This window comes from Heterocephalus glaber, unplaced genomic scaffold, assembly GCF_053883595.1.
Source record: "Heterocephalus glaber isolate CG9 unplaced genomic scaffold, H.glaber_assembly_v1.0 deba00000809, whole genome shotgun sequence".
Lineage (NCBI taxonomy): Eukaryota > Metazoa > Chordata > Mammalia > Rodentia > Bathyergidae > Heterocephalus > Heterocephalus glaber.
The window spans coordinates 9,892,485-9,916,353 of NW_028258163.1; the positions used below are offsets into that span (position 1 = coordinate 9,892,485).

Consider the following 23,869-nt stretch of genomic DNA (forward strand, 5'->3'; position numbering starts at 1 on the left):
TAATTAGTGTGACATTGAGTTGGGAGTTACAATAGTGAATTATGATTTTTATCTTTTGGGATAGAATTTTGAATACATATTGTATCTTTTTAAGTGAAGTAGATTAGGTTTAGCTTAATGTAAGCAAGGAATGGAAATGGTTAAGACAGTTCTGTAAGATTAGTGGTTATGGATGACACTGAAAATTGTTGGGTTGGCATATAATCCTGTTGTTTTTATAGCTTTGTAGAAAAGATACACCTATATTGGTAATGAGGGTCAAAGTATATTTTAAATAAATTAGCTTGTCTTCTAATATATTTGGATTACCCAGTTGTCTTTTTGAGGCCTATGCATGAAACACAAGGCCAGCTGACAGGCCTAGCCAAGTTGCCATTACCCCCTAAATGAGTCAAGATCATACAGCAAGCTCAAAATAAGTGTGAGATTGCAGGAACCTTATAATTCTGCCTCATCACTGACAAATTTACACAACAAAGGCCTTCTACCTTTGGATTTCTTTGTAATCTTTGGATTTTGGGTTGAGTGAAGTCAAGCCTAAGTCCTGAGGGAGCATGGGGTAGGGGTAGCCACAATATTGACTTTGCTCCATGCTGAACTTTCTGGAAAGTATTTTGGGAAGTGTGCTGGAAACAGCATTCTCGAGGGGCCCATATACACTTCATGCAAACCATCAGCATGTGTGGCCAGGAGGCTTCCAGGAGATGGATGAGGGTCCGTGTCTTAAAGAATGGTTAAAAATTAAAGAGATAAGGAGAGCAAGGAAGAAAACTTAGCAGGAGCAAATGGAGCAGAAGTCTGGATATTAGGCATCAGGCAGTCTGGTGGGACATGATGAATTTTAGAAAACTTATTGGGAAAGGTAGATTGCAGAAACTTTCAGATTTCTCATTTTCAAATTAATTGTCATGAACTGTTAAGAGCTCACAGAGGTGTTGAAGGGTTTAAACTTAATCTATTGATGAGGGAACTGAGATAGAGAGATAAAGCTATCAGTGCACTGTTATATAGCTTGTTTGTGAAATATCCATGACAGGAACCCAGAGTTTCTCCTCCTTCATCTGATGGTGCTTTTAAAGCCATCTTTTCTAACTGTGGTAATAGTTTATCAAGGGTCATTCCATTCCGTCTCATGCCTTTCCGGAAATCTAGGACTAAAATCTGGAGCATTGGGCTCATCAGACATCTTTAATGAATTGCTGCTATCATTATCATTCTGGATCATAAGTGTGTCTTTATATTCCTTAATCAAAAATACATCTCTTACTCCCAGAGTCTGAATCAGGCACAGTAGCAGCAGCAGGGGACACAAAAATTTGTCAGAATACATTTTTTCTGTGCTGAAGGAGCTCATGGTTTATAAAGTATACTTTATAAAGTATAAATAATAAATACATTTGGTGATATTTTCTTTAGATGATTTGTAAATGTTATTTTCCTTTTTATCTTGGTTGTATCTCAAGGAACAGAGAGATTGGTTTAAAAGTTAGGACCAGCCAAGGATTTAGATTTGGGGCACATGTGGGAAGATATGATTCAGCTAGTCTCTCTATCTTCTTTCTCATCTCTCAGACAAGACACACGAGTACATAAACATTGTAAGTTTTATTATCTGAATACTGTGTTAACAATTTAATTATAGAGAATGGACTGGGGTATCAACTGTGGTTCTTCCCATTTTTGCCTGGAAATGAATGGATACTATTTTTCTCTACTTAATAGAAGCTGTAGAAATCATCTTCTGATATTTAAGCACATTCACTCTTCTTGAATTTGGACTTTTCTCATCTCTGATAGCATAGCACAAGGTATTAGAATGGCTGAATTGTCTAGAAATTGTGCTTAAAGAAGACACTAAGGCAATAATGTTTTCTAAGGCTATCTTCATACATATAAAATAATTGAGATCTACAGTGAATGTATTTTTGGTTTCAAAAAACTATTTATGTACAAAAATATGTCAATCGGGCCAGGGATTTAGCTCAGTGGTTCTGTTGCCTGCCTCATAAGCACAAGGACCCGAGTTCAATCCCTGGTACCAAAAAAAAAATGTCAATTATATTTCTTCTCCACTTATTAAAGAAGAGTATTGTTGGTAGTTTCTAATATTTCAAAACATTATTTCTTCATTTGTCCTAGCTGTGTAATGGGTATTATGTATATGCATTTAAATATTCAAGAGAGTAGAGACAAAGGAAAATTACCAAAGAAAATGGAATATTTAGAAGAATAAGGCTGATTTAATGTCTCCAGAGCCTAAAACAATGTTACTACAGCTTCACCATTTTTTCCACTTCTTGTGTGGGATCTATTATGGTCTGAAGTATGTTTCCTCACCTCAAATTTGTATGCTGAATCCCTAATCCCCAGTGTAACTACATTTGGAGATAAGGCCTTTAGGAAGGTAACTATGTTAAATGAGGCTATAAGGTCACAATCCTATAGGCCTGGTGTCCTTCCTGGAGAAGGAAGAGACACAAGGAGTAAGCACACAGAAGAAAGACCATGTGAGGACACAGCTGGAAGGCAACCATCTGATAGGCAAGATGGGGAGAGGCCCCACCAGAAACCAACCCTGCTGACATTTTGATCATGGACATTCACCCTCCAGAACTGTGAGAAAATAAGTTTCTGTTCTTTAAACCAGTCTGCGGGATTCAGCTAGGGCACGCTTGCCAAACTAAAAGAAGTTCTCCACAAGTAGGACACAAAGGGCCCAATTTATAACCTTCTTGAGTAAAAAAGTGCCTTCCTGTATCATATTAACAAGCATTCCAGGGAGGTCCCTGAGCATGGCCAGAGAGTCAGATCATGGTCACATAGGGACTAATCAGAGGAGCAGGGAGATTCTTCAGAGAAAGAGAACAAATGGAGCAGACATCATATCCAGTGAGCTAGAGCAGGAAATACCAGAGCTAGAGCATGTGGTTTTGGCGGGGGGCTGGGGGGGCATAATTACTAGAAGGCTCCAACCTTCCAGTTTAGGAGTTTCATTTCATTTGACAGACCCTGAAAAGGTTGAGAACAATGACTTTACTCAAACAAAATCCTTCAAGTGTATTATTTAACTAAGCTTTGCAGAGAAATAATGAAGTAAGGTCTAGTATTATTTTCATTTTACTAATGAAACTAAGAAGTGATTTACCTGAGGTCCAGAATTAGCATTACTGGGACTGTTCTACACCCCTGTCAACAGTCTAGTGGACCTTATCACTAGCAAAGGTAGCTGGAAACCAGAGGGCATGGTTTCTGCATGCATTCATGCCACCCATAACGACCTTTTAAGTCCCCCTTTCAGTGCCTAGTCAGATGCTTTAAGGAGAAACAAAAAGCAATGATTCTGTTAAAAAAAAGTATGAATCTAGCTGGAATGATTGATTGTTTGATTGACTGATTTATCCAGCTAACACATGCCTATTGGGCTCTTTATACCAGGTCCTGGAGATAAAACAGACATGACCACTGTCTTCATATGACTTACAGTTGAGTGATCCTGTGTGTGTGTGTGTGTGTGTGTGTGTGTGTGTGTGTGTGTGTGTTGGGAGTGGGCACAAGTAATAGCCAAGTTGACAAATAAATAGAAATTCGTGGATGGATAATAGTCTGCAGTGAAGGATTCTAATGTAGAGGACGATTCTAGTTAGGTAACATTGTCAGGAAATGTGTCTCTGAAAACTAACATTCAATCTGAGACTTGAAGAGTGGGAAAACCAGGCAGCAGGAACAGTAAGTGTAAAGACCTGGATGTAGGAAAGTCTGCCATATGCAAAGAAGTGAGAGACAACCAAGAAGCTGGGAAATGATAATGGGAGTCTAGGGTGGGGGTTGGGGGGGTGATGTGGGAGAGGTGGTCAGAGCATCAGTTACACAGGGCTGTTAGACCACAGTAAGAAGTGTGGATCCCACGCTAAGTGCAACAGAAAGATTCTGAAAGGACTGAAATGAGAGAACATAAGCTATACATACAGACAAATATATGGGCATAGATAATTTTATTTTTGATTAACATGTGTTAATTATACATATTAATGAAGTTCAGTGTGGTATTTCAACACATCCATACAGCGTTCAACAATCAAATCCAGCCTCCCTTTACTAACCCACCTCCGCACACCCTCCGAACCTCTGATAATCATGGTTTCATATTAAGGTTGACTTTTTTAGCTTTTACATATTACAGAGAACATGCAATATTTGTTTTTGTCTGTTAGGCTTATCTCACTTAACATAATGGCCTCTAGTTATATCCATTTTGCTGCAAATGACAAGATTTAATTTTTTATGGCCAAACAGTATTTTATTATGTTTATATATGCCATATTTTCTTTATCCATTCATCTGTTGATGGGCACCTAGGTCCATTCCATATTTTAGCTATTGTGAATAGCGCCACCTTAAACATGGGAGTGTTGGTGTCTTTGTGGTATGCTGATTTCATTTCCTTTGGATACATACAAAGATGTGAGATTGCTGGATCATATGGTAGTTCTATTTTTAGCCTTCTGAGGAACTTCTATGCTGTTCTCCACTATGGTTTCCTAACTTACATTGCCACCAGCAGTGCATGCTGGTCCCTTTTTTCTCCACATACTCATCACCTTTTGTTATTTTTTCTGTTTTTGATAATTGCCATTCTTTTTTTTTTTTGATATTTACCATTCTAACTGGGGTGAGATGATACCTTGTTTTGGTTTTGATCTGCATTTATCTGGTGGCTAACAATATTGAGCATTTTTTCATATTTTTGTTAGCCATTTTTAATTTCTTTTGAGAAATGTCTATGTAGATATTTACTCACTTTAGGTTGGATTTTTTGGTTTTTGTTGTTAGGATAAACCATGTATTTTAAAGACTCTCTATAGCTGTCACATGAAGACTGGACTGGAGGTGCAAGAACAGAGGCAAGTAAGACATTGGGAAGTTCTTGATGCAAGTGGGCAATGCTATGGCTTAGAGCTTAGGACCCTGTGAAGACAGACACAAGTCTGGACAGAGCTGAGATGGGACTCATGATCATTAATGGCAAAACTATCAAATGGTTGGATAGGATTATAAGTTTTCATGGAAATTCAAATTTTAAAGTATTTCATCCAGGTGTGGTGGTGCACACCTGTAATCCCAGCACTTGGAAGGCTGAGACCTGAGGATTGTAAGTCCAATGCCAGCTTGTGTGAGATTGCCCTGGGCCTTGAAATGTGGCTAGAGATTTTCTGGGAGAAAGAAAGGGAGACTGAATGAACATAGTGTTGGGGTCGGAAATATGGTAGAGAGAGCTAACTAGAGCAGGGTTGTACATTGGCATGAAGCCATTAGGTCCCTTTGGACACGGTAGGGGAGGGCAAGAAGGTAGCTTTTGGAGATATACAGGGGATGTGATCTGGTCCATACAACACAAGTGATGACAGCACTTGCCCTTCAAGGTTGCTGTAAGGATTAAATGAGGTAAAGTTGGTACTATGTTGAGGCCTTGGCCTATACCAGGACCTTAATTGGTGTTCTTTATCATTGTTATTATATTTACACATATATATTTATATACTTATGTATTGTACATTATACACACATATCTGTACGTGTGTCTGTAAGTGTATATGTTGGGCAAGAACTTGAAAGACAAGTATGGACATTTGGATTTTATAGGAGAAAATATGTGGGTTGTTTTTTCACTGATGACATGTCCTAAGAAGAGAAATAACCCATAGAAATGATGCTGAAAGGTGAATAAAATTGGTAAACATAAATAACAAACATTTTCCTTGCAGTGCTGAGGTGTACAGAGTCTATGGCTGTATGATTGATCTACTCTTTCTGGGTCAAAATATTGTCAAAGCAGATTAAGAACTTTACAAATTGTTCATATTCCTTGACATGATAATTCCATCAATGGGAATCTCAGCTAAGGAAAATACAACAAGAACTATATACTAAAAATTTCATTAGAAAGTCATTTGTTAAAAGGGACTAGGTAGGGCTGGGGATTTAGCTCAGTGGTTCTGCTGCCTGCATCTCAATCACAAGGACCGGAGTTCAATCCCCAGTACCAAAAAAAAAAAAAAGGAAATAGGTAAGCCACGTACTTCTAAAGAGAGTACATATTACAGAATAATTAAAAAGGATGTTCATGATAAGTTTATATTATATATTCTGTACTATATTTTACCAATTTAATGAGAACAAAGAAAGGTATATTTTAATAACAACTATGAAAAAAAGGAGAATTCTGATCTTTGAGTCTAGAAGAGTTCAATAAGCAGAGATCATTACTGAACAAGCTTGGTCTAAGATCAACTAGAGAATCCAGGGCACATAGGCCAAGAATGTAGAGCTAGATTCTCCTTCATTTTCAAAGGAGAGACTGTTCTAAATCATTTCTTAAAACAAGGAGAAGAATAGCTACTTGATATTGGATTTGAAGAATTAAATTAATAATTACTATGATCTTATAGAGTCTTTTAAAAACCAAACTGGCTTTCTGCATTCTGAGTGTAGGAAGCATTTTTCATGATACTTTGAATCTCTTCTCAAGTTAAAATGAAATTATTTTAAGACTGCTTAAATCTTACAGGAAAGCATAGACATATTCCCTTTTATATCTATTACCCTGGAGTGTCAATTCTATTGTGTTGTAATAACTGGTTTGATTTTAATATATAAAAGGGAACTCCTTCACTGAAATATAGTAAAGGATTCCAGTTTTTAAAAAGAAAACCGTAGGCTGGTAAGGATGAGAGATTCAGCAGAAAGAATGGGAAAAGTGTTTACTCAAAATATATATCTTAAAAGGGAAGATATAAAAAATAAAATTATACCTGATCTTTGAGACTGAAACATGATATAAAGAATGAAAAATTTATTCAATACTTACTGAAAATTTACTCAGTACTTGGTTGTTGAGTGAAGACTTCAATCAGTCTGGTCCCCACGGGACTGGAATGAACTCCTGCAGAAATGAAGCCTGAAAGGGACATACACTGTTGCTATACTGAATTAGGAGAGACTGTGTTTGGGACTATAGCATAACCTCGCCTTTTCTGATGGTCTTTGTCAGCTTGGGATATTCCCCTTCCCCAAATTTCACTTTGCTTTGGAGGCTCTGATGTGATTTTTATGCCAGCTGAAAAATGCACTTAAAATAATAAATGTCATCCAGAATTTTTATTTCAGTTGAGAGGGTTGTTCAGAATACCCAAGGCATCATGCTATCAGAAATACAAGTCTATTATTGGGTAATTTTATTCCTTTAGGGGTTAGGAGGATTTTGCTTTTCTTTGGCATATGAATGAAAATCTATTTGAAGTTACTCTAGTTACATTTTGTTGGGTCCATGTGTGCATATAATGCTAAGAAAGAAAAAAAAAAGCATTTCATCTCATTGACTTAGCTTCAGTCCAAGGCCACAATTTGTCTGCTGGCCTGGTTCATTATGGAATTGTACTACCTTTCATAAGGAGATCATCACTGACATATAAGTCACATACCACATACCTCACCCAGTTTGAGGAAAAAAATTCAACAATTGTGGATATATTTACAGGTAAAAGCAACCAGCACCACAGTTTTAGAACATATTATCACCTCAAAAAGAAGCTTCATACTTTAGCAATTACTCTCTGTTCCTGGATCCAGGAAAACTTTGGAGTGACAATCTGGTTACATACACTTTCTTTGTAGAAACAAGTAAAATTAGGATTTTTGTCTGAATGAAAATGATGAATTTTTCCCCTCTGTTACAAGAAAAGTAAGAAAAAAATTCAGGTTCTTTCCCTATGCAATCCCTCATTGGGTCCATTTCCTTTTGTCAAAATCAAAACCTCAACAAATTGCACTCAGTGATGTAACTGACTTTTATTACTGATTCATGAATCAGGCAGCAGTATCCCATCTGAAAGCAGATGGACCTTACAGGCAGAAAAAGGACCGAAGAAAACAGAAACAATGAAAAGGAAGTGGATTTGTCATTTCAAAGTCACTTTCTTTGTAGGATTAAAATGGAGGAGACTTTCTCATCATATTATCTCAGGCTGAGCGGGCCCCTTTGGATTGGTTACTAAGAATATCCTATCCTGGAAAACTGGCCTATTTTTTTCTTGGTACTGGGGATCAAACTCAGGTCCTTGCACTTGCAAGGCAGGTGCAGTGCCACTGAGCTAAATCCCCAACCCCTAAACTGGCCTGTTTCTAAGTTCAGTGTGATCATGAGGCAGCTAGCATGAGTGATTCAGTCTGGTCTGTTGAGCCCTAGTGTAGGAGCTCAGTCCAAACAGTAATGGCCCCCCATAAATTTTATATAAACTCCTCACAGCATAATCTCTTTTGCACAGAGATGCCTTCTTGAGACACCTCATGCATACTATACTCCATTTCTTATACTACTCTGTTTCATAGCACATATCATGTTTTTTGTTTAAATTAACTTTATTGAGTTGTAACTTACATGCAGTAAGATGCACCCACTTTAAATATGTGATTCAGTGTTTTTTTGACAAATGTATATTTCCAATAGCTGTCATCCCAAACAAAATATAGCACATTCCTCTGTGTCTCCAAATTTCTTCCTGCTCCCTCAAATTTAATCCTTTCCATAGGTAGCCAATTCCAGGCAACCCTTCATCTCATTGTAGATTAGTTTAGTCTCTTCCGGAATTTCATATTGATCATAAATATAAATTGTTTGTTTGTTTATTTCTTTTCTGTCTCTATTACTAGACTTTAAAACCCCCCACAACTTTCTAGCATAGTGTCTTGCAAAGAGTCAGACAATGCCAAAATGAATGTATCACAAACAATTCTATGGATCAGTTTTGATTAAAAAAAAAAACTCCAGCAGCAACCAGTAGGGCACGGTGGTACATCCCTGTAATCCCAGCACTATAAGAAGCCAAGGAGAGCACTGAGGAGCAGAGTTGCCCTCAGCCCAGAGGAGGTGAACCTTCTGGGCAGGTGTACAACTGCCCCCCAGTGCCCAGGAGGTGGGCTGCATGGCCCTCAGCACAACACATCCTCCCCAACCCCGGTGAAATGAGAAGACATGTAAACAAGTCTCAAAACCAGACTTCCAGATTACCTAAAGCAACTCCAAAGGGAAATGAGATGCAACAATCTGATTTACAACCACCTGGAATCCTTGAACTGTCAACAAAAGAGGATCTGAAAGAAATGAATTCAGAAATAATTTCTCATATAACAGCAGAGATTGTGACCATAGTGCAAGACATGATTAATAAATCTAGAGAGGAGCTCAGGAACATGATGGAATCCCAACAGAAGAAACAAATGGAATCCATAAAACAGATGCAAATAGATTTCCAGGACATGAAAAAATCCATTGAAAGTCTACACAGCAGAATGAGCCAATGTGAGGACAGAATTTCAGATATAGAAGATAAGATTGCAATTAGTGACCAGGAAAAGAAAAATTTCTTTAAAATAGTAAGGAACCATGAGAAAGCAATCCAGCAGTTGCTAGACGATGCAAAGAAGAATAACATAAGACCGATCAGAGTCAATAAAGAAACAGGAGAGAGTGCAGGTGACATAAAAAAAAACTGTTCACAGAAGTGATGGCAGAAATCTTCCCAAGCAGGGGAAAAGAACTTGACATACAGATAAGTGAGGCATATAGGACTCCAAATAGCCTTGATCAAAAAAAAATCTACACATAGGCATATAATAGTTAAGATTCCAGAAACCTAACAGGAGAACAAAATCCTAGAAGCAGTTAGAGAAAAGAAACAAATCACATACAAAGGAAAGCCCATCAGAATCACAGAAGAGTTCTCAATGCAAACCCTCAAGGGAAGAAGAGCATGGAGTGACATGTTCCAAGCCCGAAAGGAAAATAACCTCCAACCCAGATTGATGTAGCCTGCAAAACTATTTTCCAAAATTGGTGGAGAAATAAGATACTTTCATGACAATGAGCACCTTAGGAACTTCGTGAATACCAAATCAGCACTCAAAAAACTTTTAGACAATATCCTGGGAAAAGACATGGAGGATCACAACCCCAGGAAGCCCAGCAGAATGAATCCATTGGGCATGACAAGAAATTAAATGTAAAGGGGGAGAATCCAACAAAAAGAAAAAGTCATGACAATGATAACGCAATACGTATCAGTTATAACCATCAATGTTAAGGGTCTCAATTCAACAATCAAAAGAAATAGACTGGCAGAATGGGTCAAAAAGCAAAATCCAACAATATGCTGCATACAAGAATCACACTTAATTCAAAAAGAAACTCATAGACTGAAAGTTAAAGGGTTAAACAATACTCCATGCAACAGGAACCTGAAAAAAAGCAGGAGTAGCTATCCTCTTTGCAGATCAACTGGATTTCAAACCAACACTGATTAAGAGAGACAAGATGGACACTACATCCTTGTAAAGGGAACAATCCAAGAAGAAGAGATGACAATCATAAATATCTATGCACCAAACACTAGTATGTCCAACTATATAAGAGAAATACTAATGGACATGAAAAATCAAATATACACTAATACAATAGTAGTGGGGAACCTCAATACCCCACTTTCACAAAGAGATCAACTAGACAAAAAATAAGCAACAAATACTAGAACTCAATCAAACTTTTGAACAAATGAACTTAACAGATGTCTACAGAGTGTTAAATCCAACAAGATCAGAATACACATTCTTTTCAGCTGCACATGGGTTGTTCTCCAAAATAGACCACATATACTCACTCATAGAACATGTTTAAGTAAGTGCAAAGGAATTGAAGTTATCCTCTGTATATTATCAGACCATAGTGGGATGAAATTGGAAATCAATAGCAAAAGAAACCACAATTTCATAAACACATAGAAACTGAACAACACACTTCTGAATAACCAATGGGTCACAGAGGAAATTAAAAAAGAAATGACAGCTCTTACAATTAAATGGCAATGACAATACAATATATCGGAATCTATGGGACACAATGAAAGCAGTCTTATGAGGGAAATTCATAGCAGTGAATATTCATATTAGGAAAACAGAACAAGCCCAATTAAACAACCTGATGCTGAACCTCAAGCTTCTAGAAAAGGAAGAGTAGGACAAACCCAAAGCTCATACAAGGGAGGAAATTATAAAACTCAGAGCAGAAATCAATGCAATGGAAACTAAGAGAATGATAAAAAAAATCAATGAAGCCAACAGTTGGTACTTTGAAAGAATAAACAAAATTGACAAACCCTTAGCCGACCTTATTGAAAAAAAGAGAAAAGGCCCAAATCCATGCAATTGGGAATGAAAAGGATAAAATTACAAAGCACTCAACAGAAATTCAGAAGATCATTAATACCTACTTCAATAGCATATATGCCAACAAGATGGAAAACACAGATGAAGTGAACCGTTTCCTAGATAAGCATGAATTACCAAAGTTGAACAAAGAAGACCTAAATATTCTAAACAATGCAATATCAATCAATGAAGGTGAAAACGTAATTAAAAAATCACCAACTGAAAAAAGCCCAGGTGTTGAGGGTTTCACTACTGAATTCTACAAGACATTTAGAGAGGAACTATTGCCACTAATGTTTAAACTCGTCAATGAAACTAAAGGGAAGCAATACTCCCAAATTCATTGCTGGAAGCAAACATCACTTTGATCCCCAAAGCAGAGAAAGACCCAACTGAAAAAGAGAACATAATGAACATCAATGCAAAAATCCTTAATAAGATACTGGCAAATAGAATGCAGAGGATGATCAAGAAGATCATACACCCTGACCAAGTGGGATTCATCCCAGAGATGCAGGGATGGTTCAACATACGGAAATCAATAAATGTAATACACTATATCAATAGAGCCAAGGACAAAAATGATATGATCATCTCAATAGATGCAGAAAAAGCATTTGACAAAATCCAACACACATTTATGATTAAAAACCCAACAAAAAATTGGAATAGACTGTCTCTACCTCAATCTGATAAAAGCCATCTATGAAAAGCCAGCAGCCAATATCATACTAAATGGTCAAACACTGAAATCCTTCACACTAAAATCAGGAACAAGACAAGGACGTCCACTATCACCACTCCTGTTCAATATAGTTTTGGAAACATTAGTCACAACAATTAGACAGGAGAAAGAACAGGAATAAAGATCGAAAATGAAGAAGTCAAATTGTCATTATTTGCAGATGATATGATACTCTATATATAAGACCTCAAGAACTCCACCAAAAGTCTTCTAGACTTAATAACCAAATTCAATAAAGTAGCTGGATACAAAGTCAACATACAAAAATCAAGAGCATTCTTCTACATAAACAACAGACTCACTGAGAGAGAAATAGGGCAAACAATTCTTTTCACAGTGGCATTCAATAACTGAAAAAACTAGGAATCAACCTAACAAAAGAAATCAAAGACTTCTTTTATGAAAACTATAGCACTCTGGAAAGAGACTGAAGAGGATACCAGAAAATGGAAATACATCCCTTGCTCCTGGGTAGGAAGAATCAATATAGTGACAATGCCCATACTTGCAAAACTGCTACATAGATTCAATGCAATCTCAATTGAAATTCCAGCTACATATTTTGCAGATCTTGAGAAAACAATCCGAAACTTCATTTGGAACAGGAAGAGACCCAGAGTAGCAAAAGCAATTCTAGGCAATAAAGACAAGTTAAGGGGTATCACAATCCCCAACTTGAAACTATATTACAAAGCTACTATGATAAAACAGCATGGTACTGGCAAAGAAAGACCTGAGGACCCGTGGAACAGATTAGAAGATGCAGAAACAACTCCAGACACACTCAGCCACCTCATCTTTGCCAAAGGAGCCCCCCTCCCACTGGAGGAAGGATTTCCTCTTTAATAAATGATGCTGGAAACAATGGATTTCAACTTGCCAAAGATTAAAACTAGACTTGTATCTCTCTCCATGCACTAAACTAAAATCAAAATAGATTGAAGATCTAAATATTAAAACAGAAATGGTGAACTGGCTGGAACAGAGGTTAGGTAGCACTCTTGAAGACATTGGTGTAGGATAAGATTTTACAAACAAAACCTCAGTTGCCCATGAACTAGCACAAACAATCAACAAGTGAGATCTCTTCTTATTAAAAAGCTTCTGTACAGCAAGAGAAACCACCAACAGTGTGAAGAGGCAACCCACAATGTCGGAAAAAATTTTCACCTGCTGTTCCTCAGACAAAGGTCTACTGGCTAGAATCTATAAAGAATTTTTAAAAAATCAGACCACCCTAATTTAAAGACCCAATCCAAAAATGGGCATCTGAAATGAACAGACATTTCTCAGACAAAGAAGTAGAAACAGCAAATAAACATATGAAAAAGTGTTCAATATCACTGGTCATTCCAAAGATGCAAATGAAAACAATGCTGAGATTCCACCTTATTCCAGAAAGAATGGCTGCTATAATGAAATCAACCAGTAACAAATACTGGAGGGGCTGTGGGGAAAGAGGAACTCTGCTCTACTGCAGGTGGGAGTGTTGACTGGTGCAAGTACTGTGGAAATCAGTATGGAGATACCTCAAAGAATTACGACTGGAAGTCCCATTTGACCCAGCTATTCTCCTGCTTGGTATCTTCCCCAAAGAATTAAAAAGTATCATACCACAGTGGTATATGTGCACCCATGTTCATAGCAGCACAATTTGTAATAGCTAAAACTTGGAAAGAGCCCAAATGCCCATCAACTGGAGATTGGATAATGAAAATTTGTTTTTTTTAATAAAATGGAGTACTACTCAGCCATAAAGAATGAGAAACTAGAGACATTTATAGCTAAATGGATGCACATTGATGCGATTCTCTTAAGTGAAATAAATAGTATACACGTGTAAATACTGAATAGTTTCTCTAGTGTGAGAAACTGAAAGTGTAAATAGGGAGTAAAAGTTATACTAGATAATGTGAGATAGGAAGAAAAGGGGCAAAGGAGAAGGGGAAGTGGGAGGGGTAGGGGAAAGAAAGAAAGGAATGGAATGAATATGAGAAAATGAAAAACTGGAAACAAAGTCTTTGTAAATAGGGAGGGATGGAGGGGTTGAAGGAAGGGCAGGGGAATGAGGAAAGACTAAGAACCAAGAGAGATTACATAGGGCCAGGGATTTAGCTCAGTGGTTTCACTGCCTGTTGCACAAACGCAGGGACCCGAGTTTGATTCCGGTACCAAAAAAAAAAAAACAAAGAAAAGAGAGATTATGTAAAGGTGCAAATATCCAATGATATATGTCATTATATTTTATACCTAAAAATGTACCAATAAAATTAATTGGAAAAAAAAGAAGCCAAGGAAAGATGATCATGAGGTTATGCTCCAGCTGGAGAATTTAATGACTTAGCAAGAACTTGTCTCAAAATAAGAAAATAAAAAGGGTACAGGTGTATCTTAGTGAAAAGGCCCTGGATTCAATTCCCAGTAGAGCAGAAGGAAAGAAAGAAAGAAAAGAGAAAAATAAAAGCAAGAAAGCCTCTAGATATTTATGAGCAATGGTGAAGACAACCATGTGAATTAACCTGTAGAAGTCTCTCTGGGCTTGTAGCCTTATTGCCTTCCTTCCCTTCACGTTTTCCATCACAATATGGAAGGAAGCCTTGAATGGGGAAGAGAGTCATGTTAAGGATCACAATCCTTTGCCTTTGGGAAAAATGTGTTATTTCAAATAAAACAAGATGAAATAGTCTACTCAACTCTAATGTTTTGAAACTTTGAACTTAAACTTTCAACTTTGTGGATGAAGACATTTTCAATAGTGCACCTCCATGCCTTGTATAACAGAACTGAAGATCAACTGTAACTGTAAACCCCCTTCTGAAAATCACCCAAGATACCTGTGTCCTACCAGTAATGTCAAAGCATCTTGGTTAACTTCTGATGAACTATCTTTCTGTTATCATATAACCAAATCTTGACTCATGTAACTGGTTTCCTCCAAAGTTGTGTAAAGCCTGTGAGCTGAGATCTCTCATTTGCATCCAGGAGAAGTGGGAGCATGTCTGGCATCTGCACTGTGTAGATGGAAAAGCTTAGGCTCAGAGATCTTGCTGCAGAGAACTTTTCCTCACTCCCTCAGTAGGCATTCGTTTCCAGTTTGGTGGTGCATGCATCTCCCTTCAGCTGAAGTTCTAAATCTCTTCCTCTCACAACTATCTAGGACACATGAGAATTAACCTACTCATGTAGATTACAGAACCACAGCCCTCATTAACCTTAATATTGAAAGAAATATGGCTTTTGCTGTTGGAGAAATGGAAATACCATTCTACTCAGCACAAACAGCAACATCTCATGAGCTGAGGAGATAGCCTTTTTTGGGTGTAGTTCATCCAATGTAAATGTATTTCGAGATAGTAAAAAAATGTCACCTATGTAATACTCCTGGATTTGTGGGCCCTTTTATAAAGCATTTCCCATTACACTCCTGGCGCTATTATAGTAGATCAAGGTTCTGTCTATCAAGGGATTTCTTGATGTCCTTTGAATTAATGATTTGGTTCTGAAATTCTTGCCTTTCTTCCCAGTGGGTACTCAATTGCTGTTGGTAAAAGAACAAACAGAAGTCACTTCATCCTTAAATCCTCAAGTTAAGTTACTAGAGCTCTTTTCCTGACATCAGGCTCTCTGTACCTTGCTTTCCTAATCTGACCTTCGCTTTAATGGGTTTTAAGCACTGAACAAGTCTCAGCCATGCCCTCTTCCCTCCTCTTTGCACTTGATCTTAGCCAAAAGGCTGAGAAGTGATTCTTCTCTCCTCTTTGGTAGATGGTGCTTCTGTCAATGTCACTGAGTTTAGGAGAACAGTCATCTCTATGGAGGATGCAGAAGAGGGAGAATGGATGGGATATAAATGTATAAATTGGAGAAACTTGGAGAAATGAATGAGGACAGACAATGAACCTCAGAAAGGGCAAAATGAGAAAGGGAAGGTGGGGAGGTAAAACTGTGCAGAAGCAGACAGGCTATAATGTCTACTCCTACTGGCAGCACAGTTTCTAGAAGCAAATAAACTCATGGCAGAAAAGTTAGACAACTGGGGCTCATGTATAGAAACAGACGCTTGCAAATCTCTGATGACATCCCTGACCCAGAGGAAGAGCAGAATTTCCAAAAAGCCTGTCAAAGTTTTCATGACTTTTTTACCATCTGTTCCTTTGAAAAGTTTTGTTTCTCTTCTCCTGATCTCAGCCAATAAGTGACGATTCAATGGGGCATCAGAATGATTTGATACTTTGTCTTTGTCACATTCGCATTTCGGGGACACAATACCTGATACCCACTTAAAGGAAGAGAAGTTTGTTTTGGCTTACAGTTTAGTCTACAGTCAGCTGGTTCTAAAGCAGACATAGCATGGTGGACGGGCCTGGACAGAAGAAAGGTGCTCATCATCATGGTGGCCAGGAAGGAGAGAGAGAGAGAGAGAGAGAGAGAGAGAGAGAGAGAGAGAGAGAGAGAGAGAACTCTTCTAAGTCATGCCTCCATAGGGCTACTTCCTAATGGCACATTCAGCTATGAATGAATCAATGGATTAATCCACCAATGAGTGATAAGCCCCAAAGATCTAATCACCTTCCCAAACACATGAGGCATTTGGAGGACATTCTGGATCTAAACCATAGCACAGTGTTTAGATCTGTATTTTTCAAATTGTAGTCATAGCACATGAATGAGTCTTGGAACAAGTTAGGTAGGTTCCAACAGCATTAAAAAAAAAAAATAACCAGTCAAGGTACAGAGTAGAAAATATATATTTTATAGTCAATCACCTACTCCTTTTGAATGTAATTCTAAAAGTCACTTGATGATTTCAAATAAATTTCATTGACTCTTCCTATTTCTTCTCTCACTGCCCCAGTCCTAGATACTTCAGACAGCTGCAATAACTACCCCATATCTCCTCTTGCCCTGTAGCCACTCCAGTCTTCCCTCATACTGTATCAGGACTCATCTTCTGAAATTGCAACTCTGATTAGTCTCTCTCTACCAAACAAAATCTCTCAGTGGCTTTCTGCAGTGCACTGTTTAGCATTTCTAGAGGTCTACAAGCCCCAAGTGGTCTGGCCTTGTCTTGCTAGAGCTGCAGCGCTAACCCTTTCCATAGCCCTACTGCGTTTTGTTAAATAGACCACTCCCATCGCCAGGCTTTGTAGTGCTGTTCTCTCCATCCAGAGTGCTACCTGCCTTGGTTCTCCAGCATTCCCCACCACCCTTCTTACATGTATCACAGTAATAATGTATGTTTTTGCAAGTGAATACTTAACTAAGATCTGACTTTCCTTCTTACTGTTAGTTTCATGAGAGCAGCAACCTTATCTGTTTCTACTTATCATATCATCTGTAATGCTTAACACTGGGCCTGTCAAACAGTAGATGTAAAAAAAAAAATCGGATACAATGGAAGTTTCTCTGTGGTCCTCCTGAACGCTTTTCCCTCTTTCCTCCGTAATTCTGAAAATGGTCCCTGTACTTCAAATCCATGTGGCTCTGATTTTTGTACATTCTACTAAATATCCACATATACCACTATATCTATGTATAAAATATAGACTCTTGTTCTTGTCTTGAATATTTAAGCAAATGGAGCTAACTCTGCTTATCATCTAGCATCTTGTTTTCACTCAGCATTTAGTTTTAGAAATCTATTCTCATCAATGCATATTAGATCAATGTCACTCATTTTGAAGGTTAAATAGTATACCATCTTGCTTTCTTGCTTTAGCTTTTGTCCCTTATTGACTATAATGAACTGGATGTATCATTTACTCCTCCCCAAATTTACATGTTGAACCCTAATCCCCAGTGTAATGGTATTTGGAGATGAAATCTTTGGGAAGTAATTAAGATTTCATGACATCATGAAATGAGACCCTCTCTCATTCCTCCCCTTCCCTTCCCCTTCCCCTTCCCCTCCCTCTCCCCCTTCCCTCTTCCTCCACCTCCTCCTCCTCTTCCTCTTCCTCTCCTTCTCCTTCTCCTCCTTCTTCTCTCTCTCTCTCTCTCTCTCTCTCTCTCTCTCTCTCTCTCTCTCTCTCTCTCTCTCTCAATCTTGCCCAGGAGGGAGACTTTACCAGGAGCTGAACAGATAGGTAATTTAATCTTGGTCTTCCAAGCCTCCAGGACTCTGAGAAATAAATATCTGCTGTTTAGGCCATCCAGCCTGCCTAGCAGCTGGAGCACACTAAGACAATGGCTTCTACTGAGTTGGTTTTTTCTTTTTTCTCCCATCATCTCCTTTTTGCTCTAACAGTCTAGAAGTTTTACATTAATTTCTTTGTCTGTGTATGTGTGTGCTTGTTCTGAAGCATTTAACATATGTTAACACAATATAAAATTAGCTCTTGTTCCTCCAGTTATGGTTGCTTTTTTTTTGTACTGGGCATTGAACCCAAGGCCTTCACACTGAGCTATGCACCCAGCTCATTTCATTTTTTATTTTAGACGGGGTCTCGCTAAGTCACTAAGTTACCCAGGCTAGGTTAGAACTTACAATCCTCCTGCAATTCTCCTGCCTCAGCCTGGCAGAGTACTGGGATTAGAAACATACACCACTACACCTGGCTATGACTTGTTTTCATCCTCACATCACTCACATGTAGTATCTACTTTCTTAAAGACAAAGATACCTTTTTATCCATATTTTTTTCACATCCTAGTCTAGATTTAATTCCTTTCTTGCTCTATAGCTCCTTATAAATTTTCAGTGAATGTCTAGGAGTAGGAAACACTTTCATTCCTTGTCTCAAAAAAATTCTTCATTTTTGCCCTTCCTTTTAAATATGGTTAGGTGTAGAGACATAGAAAAAGAGTCTAGTGCATAGACAAGCATAAGTAGTGTTTACAACTGAGTAGTAAGACTGCTTGGAATAGTCTTTGTCTATTTGCATATCCTAATTCTTTAGGCTATTATCTATGCTGTTTTTATGCTATTATCTGTGTAATTTTAAAAAGTTAAAAGCTAAATAAAACATAAGAAATGAAATAATTTGATTACTGACCCATCAAATCAGTTCCAAATCCTCATGTATTCTGATCATGTTTCTGGGAAATTTTCTTCAAGACAACCATGGAAGGTGATGCTGTTGCCATGGTAAAGTGGTCCCTTTAGAAGTTAAAACAGAGGAGTCAAATCATTCTAGGCTCCAGCTTCAGCTGCTAGCAGGTGGGCATTTATTTACACAACTTCAATGCAAATATGCCTTTAAACCTGTGTTGTATCTGACATTACAAACTCCCATTCCCAGTGGTGAAATGTAGTATCTGCCTTCATGTAAGACTTGAAGCTGGAGTGTGAAAGAATCATAGTTGGCACCCACTGTATCTGGGAATTATACTCTTTCTGCTTTCAAAGCAGACTTTTTTACATGAGTGCTGTTTCAATGGCATTGCGAGCAGCATCTGTTCACGAATAGAAATCCAGAGTACAATCCAAAATCAGAAGCTTTCAAAGGACCACAGTGAAAAATCATATTTCTTAGGAGAGATCCCAGCTAGTGACACTGAACTAACGTCATGATCCCAGCTGCTTGGGAGGTGGTCAGCTGGAGACGTCTGAGTTCTGTTCACACAGAACTTTAGTGACTCAATTAGTCCACACTGTCATTTTCTATTTAGTAGATTGCATTTAGATTTTTGTTTTCTCTTGGGTGTAGGTTTAAATTTTTTTCCCTGCTTCTATTACACCAAGTCCTGCTGATTACATGGTCTCTAAATCATTGTTTTCTGATATTTATAGTCAATAGACTTCTTTAAGAGAGAAAACTGAAACCAAAAAACAAACCATTCCTGATGTCAAAGATCACTCAGTCCTATGCACCTCAAAATTGGCCCAAACAGATGTGACAGAATGCAGACATTTTATTTTGTATGTAAAAGGTGTTTGGTACAGATGTGTTGTTTTCATTTAGTAATGGGTTTATTGTATTTAGAATACTTGTGAATGGTTCAACATGAAGGTCAACATTTTGGGACCTCTACATGACAGAGGAGAAAGCATATGCATTTACTTCCATTCTCTTCAGAAACCTAACTTATGATAGTAAAGCTATGTATTTTCAAGAATACATAAATCCATAAGATCACAGAGAAAGGAAATCTGAAAAGCAAATGGACAAATGATAATTCTGAGTGCATCAGCTATAAAATAGCTGGGGACTTTTTTATATATAGACAGTGTCTCACTATGTAGTCCAGGCTGACTTGAATTCATGATCTTCTTGCCTTAGCTTACCCAGTGCTGGTAATATAGGCATGTGACACAATGCCTGGCTGTGAAAGCTGTTTTACACAATAGAAACCCACCACTCCTAAAGGCTCAGGGAGTGGGGATGAATAGGAGGTAAGGATGTAGTGAAGAGTGAAAGGATTGTTTGAAGGTCTGTTGAAGAAAAATTTTTAGTTCCTTATCCCTTTTCCTATATCATATAGAGAAGCATCTGCCTTTCCTCTCCTAAAATACTCCCCTGTAGAAACCTACAGGTGTAGGGTCTCTGGACTGGAGGAACCTAAGCCATAGCAGAGAGTGGGGAGTCAATACTGTCAAGAGAGTGATTAAGTGATCTTTCCACACAAGATATTAAAATCATTGACCCATTTCCCACACTTCCCTATCTACAAGAATGCTGGAAGCCAAGGCTGTAGCCTCCAAATAGGAGAATGGTGGATTCTTGTCTGGAGAATCTGACCAGCCCAAGAGAAAGATAAATAGCACTAGTGTCAAAGGGTCCCCAACCCAAAGGCCCAGTGAGATATTCTATATCAGCATTTCTCAACCAAAACTAGTGATGTTCTAAGCAGGCTAATTCTTCACTGTGGCAGTCTGTCCCCCGAAACTGTAGAATATTTGGAAACAGGACTAATCTCCATCCACTAGATGCCAGCTGTGTCTCCCAGGGTCATGACACTCACCAATGTCTTATCCCCTGATGAGAACCACAACTGTCTTTGGAAGCTCACAGTTAGAAGGTCTCTTATGGTTTAGATAAAAAATGTCCCCCAAAGGCCTCATGCACTCAGAGGTGGGACTTGTGGAAGGTGATTGAATTATGGGGGTGCTACAACTGACTTGCTGTGAGGAAGTGGAGCCTGAAGGGCAGAGGCAGGCCACTGGAGGTGTGACCTGGAAGGGTACATCTCACTAACCCAGCTCCTCCCTTGCCTCTCTGCTTCCTTGCAGCCATGACATGAGCAGCTTTCTTCCGCTATGCCCCTCTGCCCTACTGTTTCTTCCTTGCAGTCAACCAACTATGGATTATAACCATGAGCCAAAATAACCTGCCATCCTTTAAGCTTTTGGTGTCAGGTATTTTGTCCCAGGGACAAGGAAAATAACTAAAACAAGGTCCAACTGATGCACTGGAGTTTCTAGTCTGCTTCTTGGTGCTTTGTTCACTCTGAAACATGAATTGATAGTGGAAAATTAGCAGATAGCTAAGGAAGAAATTCTCTAATGTGAAAGAGGGAGATTAGAATAAACTTGAAATTTTACAGCAGCGATGGTAAACCTTTTAGAGCTTTCAATGATACCAAACAGCTTGCTCCAGCATGCATGCCATAGGTTAGCCACCACTGTTTTAGAAGAAACAGACTATGCAGACAGGAGTTTTTAAAAAGTTCAAAAATTATCATTATTATTCTGAGAAAAGGAAAAGACAGTTAAAAAGAACTCTTAGAAGTTAAAAATGTGACTACAGAACGATTTAAAATGTGATAAAAGGAATACAAGAAAACAGTTGAGAAAATCTCCCAGAAAGTAGAGCAAATAGGTAGAGAATTAAAGAATAAATATAAAAATTAGAGGATAAGGCCAGGAAAACCAAGATCCAACTAACAAATTCTGCAAGAAAACAACATAACAAATGGAAGTGATGAGTATAAAGAAGGCATCAAAATAATCTAAGAACCTTTCTTGTAAGTGATGTGCGTAAGATTTTTTTTTAATTGAAAAGAGCCCCTGATTATAGAGCCTGCTAGATGAAGCAATATCCAGACTAAGGCATACTATTGTGAAATTTCAGAATACCAAGGTCAAAGAGAAGCTCTGAAAAGCTTTTAAAGAAAAAGTTGCACGCAATATTTAAAGAATCAGAGTGGTTTTATACTTCTCAGATGTAACACTAGAAGCTGGAGGACAGTGGAGTAATTCTTCAAACTTCTGAAGGAGATGATTGTGTAACAGTAAGTTGAACCCATGAGGACATATGAGAGGTCTTTTAAAGCAATTACAGGAAGTGCTTCATCAAAACAAGGAAGAACATCATGAAAGAAGAAGGCATAGAGCAAACAATTCCACACAGGAAAGAAGGAAGACAATTCCCAATTTAATGATATATATCCCAGAATATCACTTCTCCAATCAAGTCAGACTATGAAAGATATGTCTCTATGAAAATGTAATTGAACAGCACTAGGAGGGAGGCTGAAGCAGGAGGATTGCCGTGAGTTCAAGGCCAGCCTAGACCACATAAATGAGTTCTGGCCATCCTGAACTATATAGTGAGACCCTGTATTAAAAAAAACTCCAAAAATGTAATTGATAGAGCACAGAATATTTAAATATTCTGAGAGATGACTAAAACAACAGAGGGGAATTTGGGGTTGAAGAAATGACAAGTCCTTAGAAAGCCAAGGATGTAAGCACAGGATCATTTTCATACCAGAGAGGATAGAACTTTGTGTAAGAAAGAAAAAATGATGGAATAGTACACGACTAAGTTGTGAACAGTATTTACACAGCCATCATAATATAAACTCTATCTGTCCAGTGAAAATTATACTATAGTTATTTTAGAAAGACGGTAGACCATAAAGGGTTAGATATGTGGCAGAGCAGGGTGCTGCCAAAGAGATTAACACAGAACCCTCATCTTTCACCAGGGGAAGTCACAAGGTGCCTAAGATTTTCCAAGCCTTTGTAGGACCATGCCTGTGTTGGTGAGTATGCATCCTATTGCAGAGAGATATGTACACAATCATCTCATGGTTTCCTGCAGCTAGACTGAATAAACATTGGCTTAAGCATTAGATTTATGTTGTAGTCTTAGCCATTTCCCAGCCTTATGATTTAAGCAGGTCATTTAATCTCTCTAAATCTCAGGTTCATAACCAGTAAAATCATGAATTTTATCCAGTCCACTCACAACTATGTAGTACATCTCTATGTCCTGTGGATATAGATGAAGGATACAGTACTTGACCTCAAGTCGAAGGAGGTAAGTGACCAGGAAGCTGATGGCATGCATACAACGTGCTGAGAGAGTACAAAGGAGAAATGGAGGCCAACATACATTAAGTATGTATTATGTATTAGGTAATCCTTTATGTGATGCTCCAAGCAACTCAGTTTACAGTGAATCGATGCTCAGAAAGAGTAATTTAACTCCAATAGTACAGCTAGAATCTACTTGCAGAGCAGGATTTAGGGTCAAATCTTTAATGCAAGATTTCTCTCACTCTTCAAAAACATGTACCCCCTACAGAGCATACACCTACACAAGGAAGAGATCGAGGTCAGAAAAGATTCTTGGGGAAGGGCTAGGTTCTAAGGAGTTCTCTTCACAGGACTAGTGAACAGTCCAATCTGCCTACAAGACTAAAGGACCACTGAAGAACTGTAAATATCCATAACTATAAATGTCCAGAATTCATCACAGAGAGACAATTTCATCAGCAGTATGGAGGAAAATTTAGAAGATAAATACTGAGGCTCTTTTGGAGGATCTGGACCAAATCAGCTGTGAAGTGAAGAGAGAAATGGAGAGTGCTTTTAGAGATACATAGGGGATAAACAGGGCATAATGACTTGCTGGATGGGTGAAAAAGTAGAAGTGGCTGTCTAGATTTTTAGCTTGAGGAACTCAGTTATATTTTGTA

The 23,869-nt window shown here is 38.1% G+C and overlaps 1 long non-coding RNA gene across 1 annotated transcript in view; it reads right to left on the minus strand.

Annotated features, from left to right (window-relative positions):
- Nucleotides 1–6,376: 6,376 nt before the first annotated feature.
- Nucleotides 6,377–23,869, minus strand: part of LOC147829023 (uncharacterized) — a 34,268-nt gene continuing 16,775 nt past the window's right edge. Inside the window, exon 5 of the long non-coding RNA XR_015449806.1 lies at nt 6,377–6,955. This is a non-coding gene — a long non-coding RNA (uncharacterized LOC147829023). The remainder of the gene's footprint in view (nt 6,956–23,869) is intronic.